The 12184-nt window shown below is 45.2% G+C and overlaps 1 protein-coding gene across 3 annotated transcripts in view; it reads left to right on the top strand.

The window, feature by feature from the left end:
• Positions 1-9910: 9910 nt before the first annotated feature.
• The window catches only part of FLOT1 (flotillin 1), a 42931-nt gene continuing 40657 nt past the window's right edge, over positions 9911-12184 (top strand). Inside the window, exon 1 of one of the 3 annotated variants that reach the window (XM_056539300.1) lies at positions 9911-10057. The gene's annotated coding sequence lies outside the window, so the exon portion shown is untranslated. Of the gene's footprint in view, positions 10063-12184 lie in introns of all 3 variants that reach the window. The other 2 variants (XM_056539302.1, XM_056539301.1) reach the window with 2 other exon arrangements.

Below are 12184 nucleotides of genomic sequence, written 5' to 3'. Positions count from 1 at the left end.
TGCTCCGGACCCGTCACCACTGCCCTGGATGTCGCCCTCCATCGCTGTCGCCGCATCCCCGGGGTGTCCCCGTCGCTCCGTAATGTCTCTGCTGCCCGGTATCCTCGCTCTCCGTCGCCGCCATCACGTCGATACGCACACCGCTACGCATGCCGCTATGCACGTCGCTATGCACGCCGCTCCTATTGGATGACGGGGCGGCGTGCGCAACAACGTGATGACGACGAAGGAGAGCACCGGCCATGCAGGGGATCCCGGCACGGAGCAGACAACGGGCAGGTAAAGTCCCTCTCGGTGCATCCGGGTTAGTGTCACTTTCGCTTCAGACGCGGCGGTCAGCTTTGATCGCCGCGTCTGAAGGGTTAATGCAGGGCATCACCGCGATCGGTGATGTCCTGTATTAGGCGCGGGTCCCGGCTGTTGATGGCTGCAGGGACCGCCGCGATAGGGGTGTATTCGCCGTATAAGACCACCAACTTTTCCACCCCAGTTTTGGGGAAGAAAAAGTGCGTCTTATACGGCAAAAAATACGGTATCTTGTGTTTGAAATACAGCATGTCCAATACTTCTCTTTCCCAAAACCTCCTGACAGGAGAGGTCCCTATACATAATAGATGGTTGGATGGTCCCAGTGGGTTTCTTCATACTATTAAATGTTTCCACATTTTGTTAGGTTGAGGCCTTGTGCTAAAATAAAATACAACATCAAGTTTCTTCCCCATCAATCTGCACTCAGTACCCCATAATGAGTGTGTGAAAACATAATTTTAGAAATGTTTCCAAATTTATTAAAAAGGAAAAACAAAAATTTTCCAATGGCATATGTATTCAGACCCTTAGCTATGACACTTGAAATTTAAATCTAGGGGGGTCCCATATGCCTTGGTCATCTCTAAGATGTTTCTTCACCTTGATCGGAGACACCTGAGGTAAATTCAGCTAATTGGACTCGATTTTGGAAGACACAGCCCTGTCTATATAAGGTCTCACAGCTGACAATGCATATCAAAGCAAAAACCAAATCATGAGGTGGAAAGAACTGCCTGTAGAGCTTAGAGACAGGATTGTGTGGAAGCACGCATCTGGAGAAGTGTTAAAAACATTTCTGCTGCGGAATGGCTTTTATAACTCTGAAATGGAAGAAGTTTGGAACAACCAGGATTCTTCCTAGAGCTAGCCACCCTACCAAACTAAGTAATTGGGGAAGAAGCGCCTTGGTACAGTGGGGCAAATAAGTATTTAGTCAGCCATCTATTGTGCACGTTCTCCCACTTAAAAAGAAGAGAGGCCTGTCATTTTCATCATAGGTTTACCTCAACTATGAGAGACAGAATGAGGAAAAAATCCATAAAATCACATTGTCTGATTTTTTAAGAATTTATTTGCAAATTATGGTGGAAAATAAGTATTTGGTCACCTACAAACAAGCAAGATTTCTGGCTCTCACAGACCTGTAATTTCATCTTTAAGAGTCTCCTCTGTCCTCCACTCAATTTGTTGTGTTTTGGAGAAGAAAGAATGCTGAGTTGCATCCAAACAACACCATACCTACTGAGAAGGAAACATCATGCTTTGGGCTGTTTTCTGCTAAGGGACCAGGACGACTGATCCGTGTAAAGGAAAGAATGATTGGGGCCATGTATTGTGAGATTTTGAGTGAAAACCTCCTTCCAACAGAAAGGGCATTGAAGATGAAACATGGCTGGGTCTTTCTGTATGACAATGATCCCAAACACACCTCCAGAAGCATTTCAAGGTCCTGGAGTGGCCTAGCCAGTCTCCAGATATCAACCCCATAGAAAACCTTTGGAGAGAGTTGAAAGTGTGTGTTGCCCAGCAACAGCCCCAAAACATCACTGCTCTAGAGGAGATCTGCATGGAGGAATGGGCCAAAAATACCAGCAACAGTGTTTGAAAACCTTGTGAAGACTTACAGAAAACGTTTGACCTCAGTTATTGCCAACAAAGGGGATATAACAAAGTATAGAGATGAACTTTTGTTATTGACCAAATACTTATTTTCCACCATAATTTGCAAAAAAAAAATTCTTAAAAAATCAGACAATGTGATTTTATGGATTTTTTCCTCATTATGTCTCTCATAGTTGATGTATACCTATGATGAAAATTACAGGCCTCTCATCTTTTTAAATGGGAGAACTTGCACAATTGGTGGCTGACTAAATACATTTTTTGCCCCACTGTATGAGATAGATAGATAGATAGATAGATAGATAGCAAAGCAAAATAGCAGCACTCCGATTTAGATGAAAGCGTGTCAGGCTTTATTCATCAGAGGCCACAACGTTTCAACCGTCTCTCACAGTCTTTGTCAAGCCTCCTGAAGCGACTGGAACTCAAGTGGACCTTTGAACTACAGGCACTTAAACCGAAGGGGCTCAATGTAGATTTTAAGATAACACACAAAATATGTAATGCATAGGCTACTGTTGCGTCTCATGACTGTGTATGTTTGAACTTGGCTTGACAAAGACCGTGAGAGACGGTTGAAACGTCGTGGCATCTGATGAATAAAGCCTGACACGCTTTCATCTAAATCGGAGTGCTGCTGTTTTGCTTTGCTGCCTGTTTGTGGGGGCTCTTGACCTGGGCCCGACCAGCTTGCACCCGTGGACACCCCTGGGAGTGCGGTCCTTTTTGTTGAACTCTAGATAGATAGATAGATATGAGATAGATAGAGATAAGATAGATAGATATATAGATATGAGATAGATAGATAGATAGATAGATACGAGATAGATAGAAAGATATGAGATAGATAGATAGATAGATAGATAGATAGATATGAGATAGATAGATAGATATGAGATAGATAGATAATAGATAGATAGATAGATAGATATGAGATAGATAGATAGATATGAGATAGATAGATAGATATAAGATAGAAATATATTTAGATATGAGAGAGATAGATAGATAGATATGAGATAGATAGATAGATAGATATGAGATAGATAGATAGATAGATAGATAGATAGATAGATAGATATGAGATAGATAGATAGATAGAAGATAGATATGAGATAGATAGATAGATAGATATGAGATAGATAGATAGATAGATAGACAGATACAGTATTAAATAAATAGATACATAATACTTTACAAGGTACAAATACAGCTATTATGTGACTGTGGTGATCACTAGCTTTGGCTGCCAGACCATCAGTGGCGCCCCCTTCAGTGGGACCAGCTAATATGTCTCTGCGTGAGCCAGAAGTAAAACTATATGAAAAATCTCCCTGGGGACAAATAAAATTATTCTACATGCAAAGCTCGCCATGCCTGCCCCTAAGCCCTCCTGAGGAATCAGAAAAATCTAAGTCCGTGCTCACACGTAAATATTTTTCATGTCTTCTGATTCATGTATGTCATTCATATGTCTTATGTGACATTTAGCAGCACATACCTCGCTCATCTCTCATACATGATCAGCACATATTTTACTCCATGCGTGCTCATATATTAGGTGGGGCAGAGGTATTTATTCCAGTTTGCACCCTGTTCTGTAGCTAGGGACAGTCTTTCAGCAATAATAAATTCAGGGGCGTAAGAAGATTTCTGCACAATGCAATCTAAAGCCTAGGGACATCGTGCATGTGATGAAATGGCGCATTTATTGGCCCCTTGTGGCAACGTGGACTGATATCTGAGCAGGAAACTCAGGAGCCTTCTTTATGCATGGGAGAAGTCGTGTGGTAAAATATAGGGGATAAGTTTTGGATTGCGGGGGGTTCGACTACTGGGGCCACCCGCAATCTCCTGCATGGAGCCCTGACTCTCCCCCAGAGCAGCTCGTCACGACCCCCACCCAAACCGGGGGACACCACACCCCCTCCAAATAGCTCTATGGGAGAGCCCGAAGATTACCAAATGGCTCGCCCATAGAGAGATATGGAGGGGGCGTGGTGGCCCCCGCTTTGGTCGGGTGTTGTAATGCACCACTCTGGGGGAGAGCCAGGGCCCCATGCAGGAGATCGCGTCCCGCCCGCCCGCCGCGCCGCTTTGGGGGAGAGTCATTGGTCAGACCCCCACGATGTAAAACTTAACCTCTATTCTGCGGAGCTGGTGGGTGGAGCCAGATATTTATATGGTGTTTGACATACATTGCATACATTGGGGAGGGGTTGTCCAGGGATAGAAACAAATATTTCCTTTCCTCGCTCCCCTGCAGCTCACTTTCTGCTCTGTGCTCACACAACACTTCTTCTGCTATGTCGTGGGGCAGGTACTATGTTTACCGCTGTTTTTTTTTCTTAGAATTCTTGGTATCCTGATGCATTCCAACAATTCAGGGCATTTAAGCAATGTGACCTTTTTTTTTTTGTATTCAGACAACAAACTCTGCATTGTGTATACAGACACATAAGGACATTGTTTGACTTTTTTTCACTTTATTTTCCCTTTTTATGGTTAATATTTTTCCCCCTCATTTGAATGGTGTTTTCACTGCACACAGCGATATCAGACAGATGGAAGCCCCCGCGATCTCCTGTACAGCACCCCAGCTCTACCCAGGAATGGAGCATTTCGACCCCTGACGGAAGCTGCGGCCGACACGCCCCCTCCATGTGTCTCTATGGGAGAGCCGGAGATACAGTGTTCGGGTATCTTCAGATCTCCCATAGGGATACATGAAGGGGGCATGTCGGCTGCCACTTTGTGCAGGGGTTGACACTCTTCATTCCTGGGGAGAGCCGGGGTCCATGTAGCAGATCATGGATGGTCCTAGCAGTTGGACCCCCAGCAATCAGACACTTATCCCCTACCCTTTGGATTGGGGATAAGCTGTAGGGCACCATAGTACTCCTTTATGGTCTATTCACACATACAGTATTCTGTGCAGATTTGATGCGCAGGATTTTCTGCTGCAGATTTCAATGTAAACTGAATGACTGAACACAGCTTGAAATCCTGCGCATCAAATCTGCACAGAATACTGTACGTGTGAATAGACCCTAAAAGGAAATCTGTCACACAGGCTTGTAGTGCGGGTGATGCTGATCTATCTGATACTCACAGCGTCCAGATTCGCCAGCCGTTCCTCAGCAATTCACTTTTTTCTTTTTATGCAAATGAGGGTCTTGAGGCATGGGCGGAGCTCCGAACCGAGCTAAGGGCATGCTGACGTCATCTGTGCCAGGCGGGCGCTTCGCCCGGCTCATCAATATTCATAACCCCCCTCCCTGCTCTTGCGCCCCGTGTTAGTGTACGGTGCATGTGCCGCTTCCTGGGTTCTCCCGGAAGTGGCGCATGCGCCGTACACTAACGCAAGAGCAGAGAGGCACCCTCGTTGGTTAACACTGCCTTAAACTTTGGTGCATCAAAAATGTGCCAGAGTTAAAAATCACAGCCTGAAAAGACACCAAAAACAGGGTAAAAAAAAAAAAGCGAAAGCCACGCCCACAATTCGGAAAGTAAATACAAAAGTGACAGGATGTTCGGAAAAATAGGTAAACTTTGGCGCATAGTAAATGAGCCCATAAATGTCACTGTATGCAGTGAGTAACCCCTGTCACTAGATGTCGCTGTGTACGGTGAGAGATCCCTGATGTTAGGGGCCTCACGTACTATCGTGTTTCCCTTTAAAATTTTGTTGGAAAAAAAAAACATGGGGAAATTGGTTTCACTCTATCAATGGCATGCGCCAAAGTGTAGCATTTTATTCTAAATGTGGTCGTGTATTTCATTATTTTTTTTCACAATCAATGTCATTTATTTATTTATTTATTCGCCCAGTTTTTGGCGTGTGATTTTTTGACTTTCATACATAAAGGACTAAAACTTTGGCGCATTTTGGAAATTTTCCCAATCGCCGATTTTTTTTAAGACACGTGGAACCCCACTTATGCATATAAGGGGAAAAGTGAATACGGAGAACGACCGTACAGGAGCCACTAGATGTCAAAGTCGACCAGTTTCCCATAGCAACCAATCAGATTGCCTCTTTCAGTTTTTGAAAAGGCCTCTGAAAAGTGAAAGAAGCGATCTGATTGGTTGCTATGGGCAACTGGTAAACTTTTCCTCTACACAAGTTTTAATCAATCTCCCCCATTGTGGGAAGTGAGTACGAATATTCGTAATACAAATTATTATCGCGATTTCGAGAATATTTAGAACATAGTGCTATATATTCGTAATGATGAATATTTGGTGTTTTTTTGTTTTTTTGCATGCAAATTTTTTATGCGAATTTTCGCATGGAAAAAAAAGTGAACAAACATAGCGATATGCGAATTTCGCAAACATAGGACAAATAATCGTCAATATAGAAATATCGCAAATTCGAATATGGCTTCTGCCGCTCATCACTAGAAGTGAGTAACCTCTGACGCTTGTTGAGCACGAATATTCATAATGCTAATTTTTATCTCGAATATCGGCACTTCGCGATTTCACGAATATTTAGCATATAGTACGATATATTTGTAATGACGAATATTCGTGTTTTTTTTTTGTTTTTCACATGCAAATATTTATGCAAATTTTTATGCAAATTTTCCATGCAAATTCTCACATGGAAAAAATGAACAAACATAGCGAATACGCAAATTTTGCAAACATATGACGAATAATCGTCAATATATTCGTAAAAATATTGCGAATTAGAATATGGCCCCTGCTGCTCATCATCACTAGAAGTGAGTAACCTCTGATACTTGTTGTGCACGAATATTCATAATGCTAATTTTTATCGCCAATATCGCCACTTAGCGATTTTGCGAATATTTAGAATATTGTGCTTTATATTCATAATGATGAATATTCGTTTCTTTGTTGTTGTTTTTTTTTTCAAATGTGAATTTTTATGCACATTTTTATGCAAATTTCTACATGGAAAATTTGCATGGAAAAAAAAGGTGAATGAACATAGCGAATATGCTAATTTCGCGTACATTGGACAAATAATCGTCAATATATTCGCAAAATATCGCGAATTCGAATATGGCCCCTGCCACTCATCATCACCAGACACTAGATGTCGCTGTGTGCCGTGAGTACTTCCTGACACTAGATGTTGCTGTGTGCAGTGAGTGACCCGTGATGCTTCATGCTGCTGTGTGAAGTGAGGAATTCCTGACACTAGATGTCGCTGTGTGCAGTAATTTATCCCTGACACTAGAGGTCGCTGTGAGCAGTAAGTTATCCCTGACACTAGAGGTCGCTGTGTGCAGTAAGTTATCCCTGACACTAGAGGTAGCTGTGAGCAGTAATTTATCCCTGACACTAGATGTCGCTGTGTGCAGTAAGTTATCCCTGACACTAGAGGTCGCTGTGAGCAGTAATTTATCCCTGACACTAGATGTCGCTGTGTGCAGTAAGTTATCCCTGACACTAGAGGTCGCTGTGAGCAGTAATTTATCCCTGACACTAGATGTCGCTGTGTGCAGTAAGTTATCCCTGACACTAGAGGTCGCTGTGTGCAGTAAGTTATCCCTGACACTAGAGGTAGCTGTGAGCAGTAATTTATCCCTGACACTAGATGTCGCTGTGTGCAGTAAGTTATCCCTGACACTAGAGGTCGCTGTGAGCAGTAATTTATCCCTGACACTAGATGTCGCTGTGTGCAGTAAGTTATCCCTGACACTAGAGGTCGCTGTGAGCAGTAATTTATCCCTGACACTAGAGGTCGCTGTGTGCAGTAAGTTACCCCTGACACTAGATGTCGCTGTGTGCAGTAAGTTATCCCTGACACTAGATGTCGCTGTGTGCAGTAAGTTATCCCTGACACTAGAGGTCGCTGTGTGCAGTAAGTTATTCCTGACACTAGATGTCACTGTGTGCAGTAAGTTATCCCTGACACTAGAGGTCGCTGTGTGGAGTAAGTTATTCCTAACACTAGATGTCGCTGTGTGCAGTAAGTTATTCCTGACACTAGATGTCACTGTGTGCAGTAAGTTATCCCTGACACTAGAGGTCGCTGTGTGCAGTAAGATATCCCTGACATTAGAAGTCGCTGTGTGCAGTGAGTAACCCGTGACACTTGATGCTGCTGTGTGCAGTGAGGAATTCCTGACACTAGATGTCGCTGTGTGCAGTAAGTTATCCCTGACACTAGAGGTTGCTGTGTGCAGTAAGTTATCCCTGACACTAGAGGTCGCTGTGTGCAGTGAGTAACCCATGACGCTTGATGCTGCTGTGTGAAGTGAGGAATTCCTGACACTAGATGTCGCTGTGTGCAGTAATTTATCCCTGACACTGGAGGTCGCTGTGTGCAGTAAGTTATCCCTGACACTAGATGTCGCTGTGTGCAGTAAGTCATCCCTGACACTAGATGTCGCTGTGTGCAGTAAGTTATCCCTGACACTAGATGTCGCTGTGTGCAGTAAGTTATCCCTGGCACTAGATGTCGCTGTGTGCAGTAAGTTATCCCTGACACTAGAGGTCGCTGTGTGCAGTAAGTTATCCCTGACACTAGAGGTAGCTGTGAGCAGTAATTTATCCCTGACACTAGATGTCGCTGTGTGCAGTAAGTTATCCCTGACACTAGAGGTCGCTGTAAGCAGTAATTTATCCCTGACACTAGAGGTCGCTGTGTGCAGTAAGTTACCCCTGACACTAGAGGTCGCTGTGTGCAGTAAGTTATCCCTGACACTAGATGTCGCTGTGTGCAGTAAGTTATCCCTATCACTAGAGGTAGCTGTGAGCAATAATTTATCCCTGACACTAGATGTCGCTGTGTGCAGTAAGTTATCCCTGACACTAGAGGTAGCTGGGAGCAATAATTTATCCCTGACACTAGATGTCGCTGTGTGCAGTTAAATATCCCTGACACTTGATGTCGCTGTGAGCAGTAATTTATTCCTGACACTAGATGTCGCTGTGTGCAGTAAGTTATCCCTGACACTTGATGTCGCTGTGAGCAGTAATTTATCCCTGACACTAGAGGTCGCAGTGTGCAGTAAGTTATCCCTGACACTAGAGGTCGCTGTGTGCAGTAATTTATCCATGACACTGGAGGTCGCTGTGTGCAGTAAGTTATCCCTGACACTAGATGTCACTGTGTGCAGTAAGTTATCCCTGACACTAGATGTCGCTGTGTGCAGTAAGTTATCCCTGACACTAGAGGTCGCTGTGAGCAGTAAGTTATCCCTGACACTAGAGGTCGCTGTGTGCAGTAAGTTATTCCTGACACTAGATGATGCTGTGTGCAGTAAGTTATCCCTGACACTAGAGGTCGCTGTGTGCAGTAAGTTATCCCTGACACTAGAGGTCGCTGTGTGCAGTAAGTTATCCCTGACACTAGAGGTCGCTGTGTGCAGTAAGTTATCCCTGACACTAGAGGTAGCTGTGAGCAGTAAGTTATCCCTGACACTAGAGGTCGCTGTGTGCAGTAAGATATCCCTGACATTAGAAGTCGCTGTGTGCAGTGAGTAACCCGTGACACTTGATGCTGCTGTGTGCAGTGAGGAATTCCTGACACTAGATGTCGCTGTGTGCAGTAAGTTATCCCTGACACTAGAGGTCGCTGTGTGCAGTAAGTTATCCCTGACACTAGAGGTTGCTGTGTGCAGTAAGTTATCCCTGACACTAGAGGTCGCTGTGTGCAGTGAGTAACCCATGACGCTTGATGCTGCTGTGTGAAGTGAGGAATTCCTGACACTAGATGTCGCTGTGTGCAGTAATTTATCCCTGACACTAGATGTCGCTGTGTGCAGTAATTTATTCCTGACACTAGATGTCGCTGTGTGCAGTAAGTTATCCCTGACACTAGATGTCGCTGTGTGCAGTAAGTTATCCCTGACACTAGATGTCGCTGTGTGCAGTCAGTTATCCCTGACACTAGATGTCGCTGTGTGCAGTAAGTTATCCCTGACACTAGATGTCGCTGTGTGCAGTAAGTTATCTCTGACACTAGAGGTCGCTGTGAACACGTCTCTATGATCCTGTCCATTAGTGTATGTGAGAGGAGGGGGCGCAGGGTGGAGCAGTAACGGGAAGATAAACACAGGAGGAAGAGACCTGAGGACGAGCCGTGAGGAGGACCGAGCATTGGAACCCCGGTGGTCCCTGTATTCCAGCCCATAGCACGGTGCAGTATGCATGCTTTAGTTGCTAGTACACACGTGTGTTATGTGTGCAACAGTGTAAATGGGTGTGTGCGGTTCCTGGGCTCTCCCGGGTGTGGCCCGTGTCCAAACAAATCCTTGCTAAATATATATATACATATATATATATAGCTGCAGTGCTGTGTCTAGTTCAGTGTTTCCTAGCCAGGGTGCCTCCAGCTGTTGCAAAGCTACAACTCCCAGCATGCCCGGACAGCCAACGGCTGTCCGGCCATGCTGGGAGTTGTAGTTTTGCAACAGCTGGAGGCACCCTGCCTAGGAAACTCTGAACTAGGGGCTGAAAACCCATCCATGCTATGTCTTGGGAGTGGACGCGCGGCCTCTTGCATATGGGCGCTATGTTAGAAGGGGCTGAGTGTTTTAGGCGTCTCTGTATAAGTATTGTGATGACGGATAATGTCCCAGGGCTGTTGAGGGACACCCTGGGGACGTTCTGTCTCGTATGGTATTCACTAGATTTGGACAATGCCGCAATACCTTGCATGAGCGACATGGCTCCTTAGGGTATGTCCACATGGGTGCGGTATTCCGTTAGCATCGTAGTCCTGTTTGTTGATTTCAGTGGGATTCTGCTGCACTGTAGACACGGCAGGATTTCCGCGGCAGATGTTTCCCAGCATCCGCGAAAAGAATAGACTTGTCTATTATTTTTGCGCATTTTGCTCAGAAATGCATTCCCGAGCTGTCCTAGCACCTGCCGGATTATTCAAGTCTGCAGAATGTCCGCACGTGTTCTCCGTGCGGACATTCAGCATATTTTACGCCATGTGAACATGGCCCCAAACAGAAGAACGGGAGAATATTATGATGTCATGAAGTTTGGTTGAAATGTCTCATGACATCATAATGTACTTATTACGTGCAATATGACGTCTGAGGACAGGGTTCTCCAACCTGTGCCAAAACTACAACTCCCATCATGCCCTGACAGCCACAGGCCAACCTATAGCTTTGCAGCTGTTGCAAAACTACAACTCCCATCATGCCCTGACAGCAAAAGCCACCTTAGCCATTGCAAAACTACAACTCCCAACATGACTTGACAGTCTCAGGCCAACCTGTAGTTCTCCAGCTGTTGCAAAACTACAACTCCCATCATGCCCTAACAGCCACAGGCCAACCTGTAGCTCTACAGCTGTTGCAAAACTACACCTCCCATTATACCCTGACAGCTGCAGGTCAATCTCTGGTTCTGCCACTGTTGCAAAACTACAGCTCCCATCATGCCCTGACAGCAAAATCAACCTTAGCCATTGCAAAACTACAACTCCCAACATGCCTTTACCGTCTCAGGCCAACCCGTAGCTCTCCAGCTGTTGCAAAACTACAACTCCCATCATACCCTAACAGTTAAAGGCTCCTTAGCCATTGCAAAACCACAACTCCCAACATGCCTTGACATTCTCAGGCCAACCTGTAGTTCTCCAGCTGACAGCTGCAGGCCAATCTCTGGTTCTGCCACTGTTGCAAAACTACAACTCCCATCATGCCCTGACAGCTAAAGCTCCTTAGCCATTGCACAACGACAACTACAAACATGCCCTGACAGCTTCAGGACGACTTGTAGCTCTCCAGCTGTTGCAAGACAACGATTACCATCATGCTTGATGAGAGTTGTAGTAACTGGAGCGGCACAGGTTGGAGAACATGGCATCAGACTTCCTTAGGTCTCTCCGCTCCATTGAGAAGTGTTGGCACCGGTAGGTGAGTGATCTGTGCAGACTCGGTCCCTGGCAGCTCGGTGGTGATGCAGCTTCTGGCCGCCGGCTCTGCAGACATGAATTACTATAATGTAATCAGTTCTCCTGCAGATACACAGCGGCTTCTGGCCACAGCCCTGGGAGTAGCTGGCAGCGTCAGGGCCGACATATTGTAGCTGCAGTAAAAGCTGGCGTTGTGCAGTTTGATGCCCGCTCCCGTTTGGGTATGCCCAGTATTACCTAAGTTCAGTGGGTGTCATGCCGGCCCATTTCATGTCACTTTTTTTTTCTGCTTCCTTGTGCGGCGTATATGGTTGTGTTTAGAGATGAGCGAACTTACAGTAAATTCGATTCGTCACGAACTTCTCGGCTCGGCAGTTGATGCCTTCT

Source organism: Hyla sarda, chromosome 9 (genome assembly GCF_029499605.1).
Source record: "Hyla sarda isolate aHylSar1 chromosome 9, aHylSar1.hap1, whole genome shotgun sequence".
In the NCBI taxonomy this organism is placed as follows: domain Eukaryota; kingdom Metazoa; phylum Chordata; class Amphibia; order Anura; family Hylidae; genus Hyla; species Hyla sarda.
This window is presented reverse-complemented; position numbering and strand designations above follow the sequence as displayed.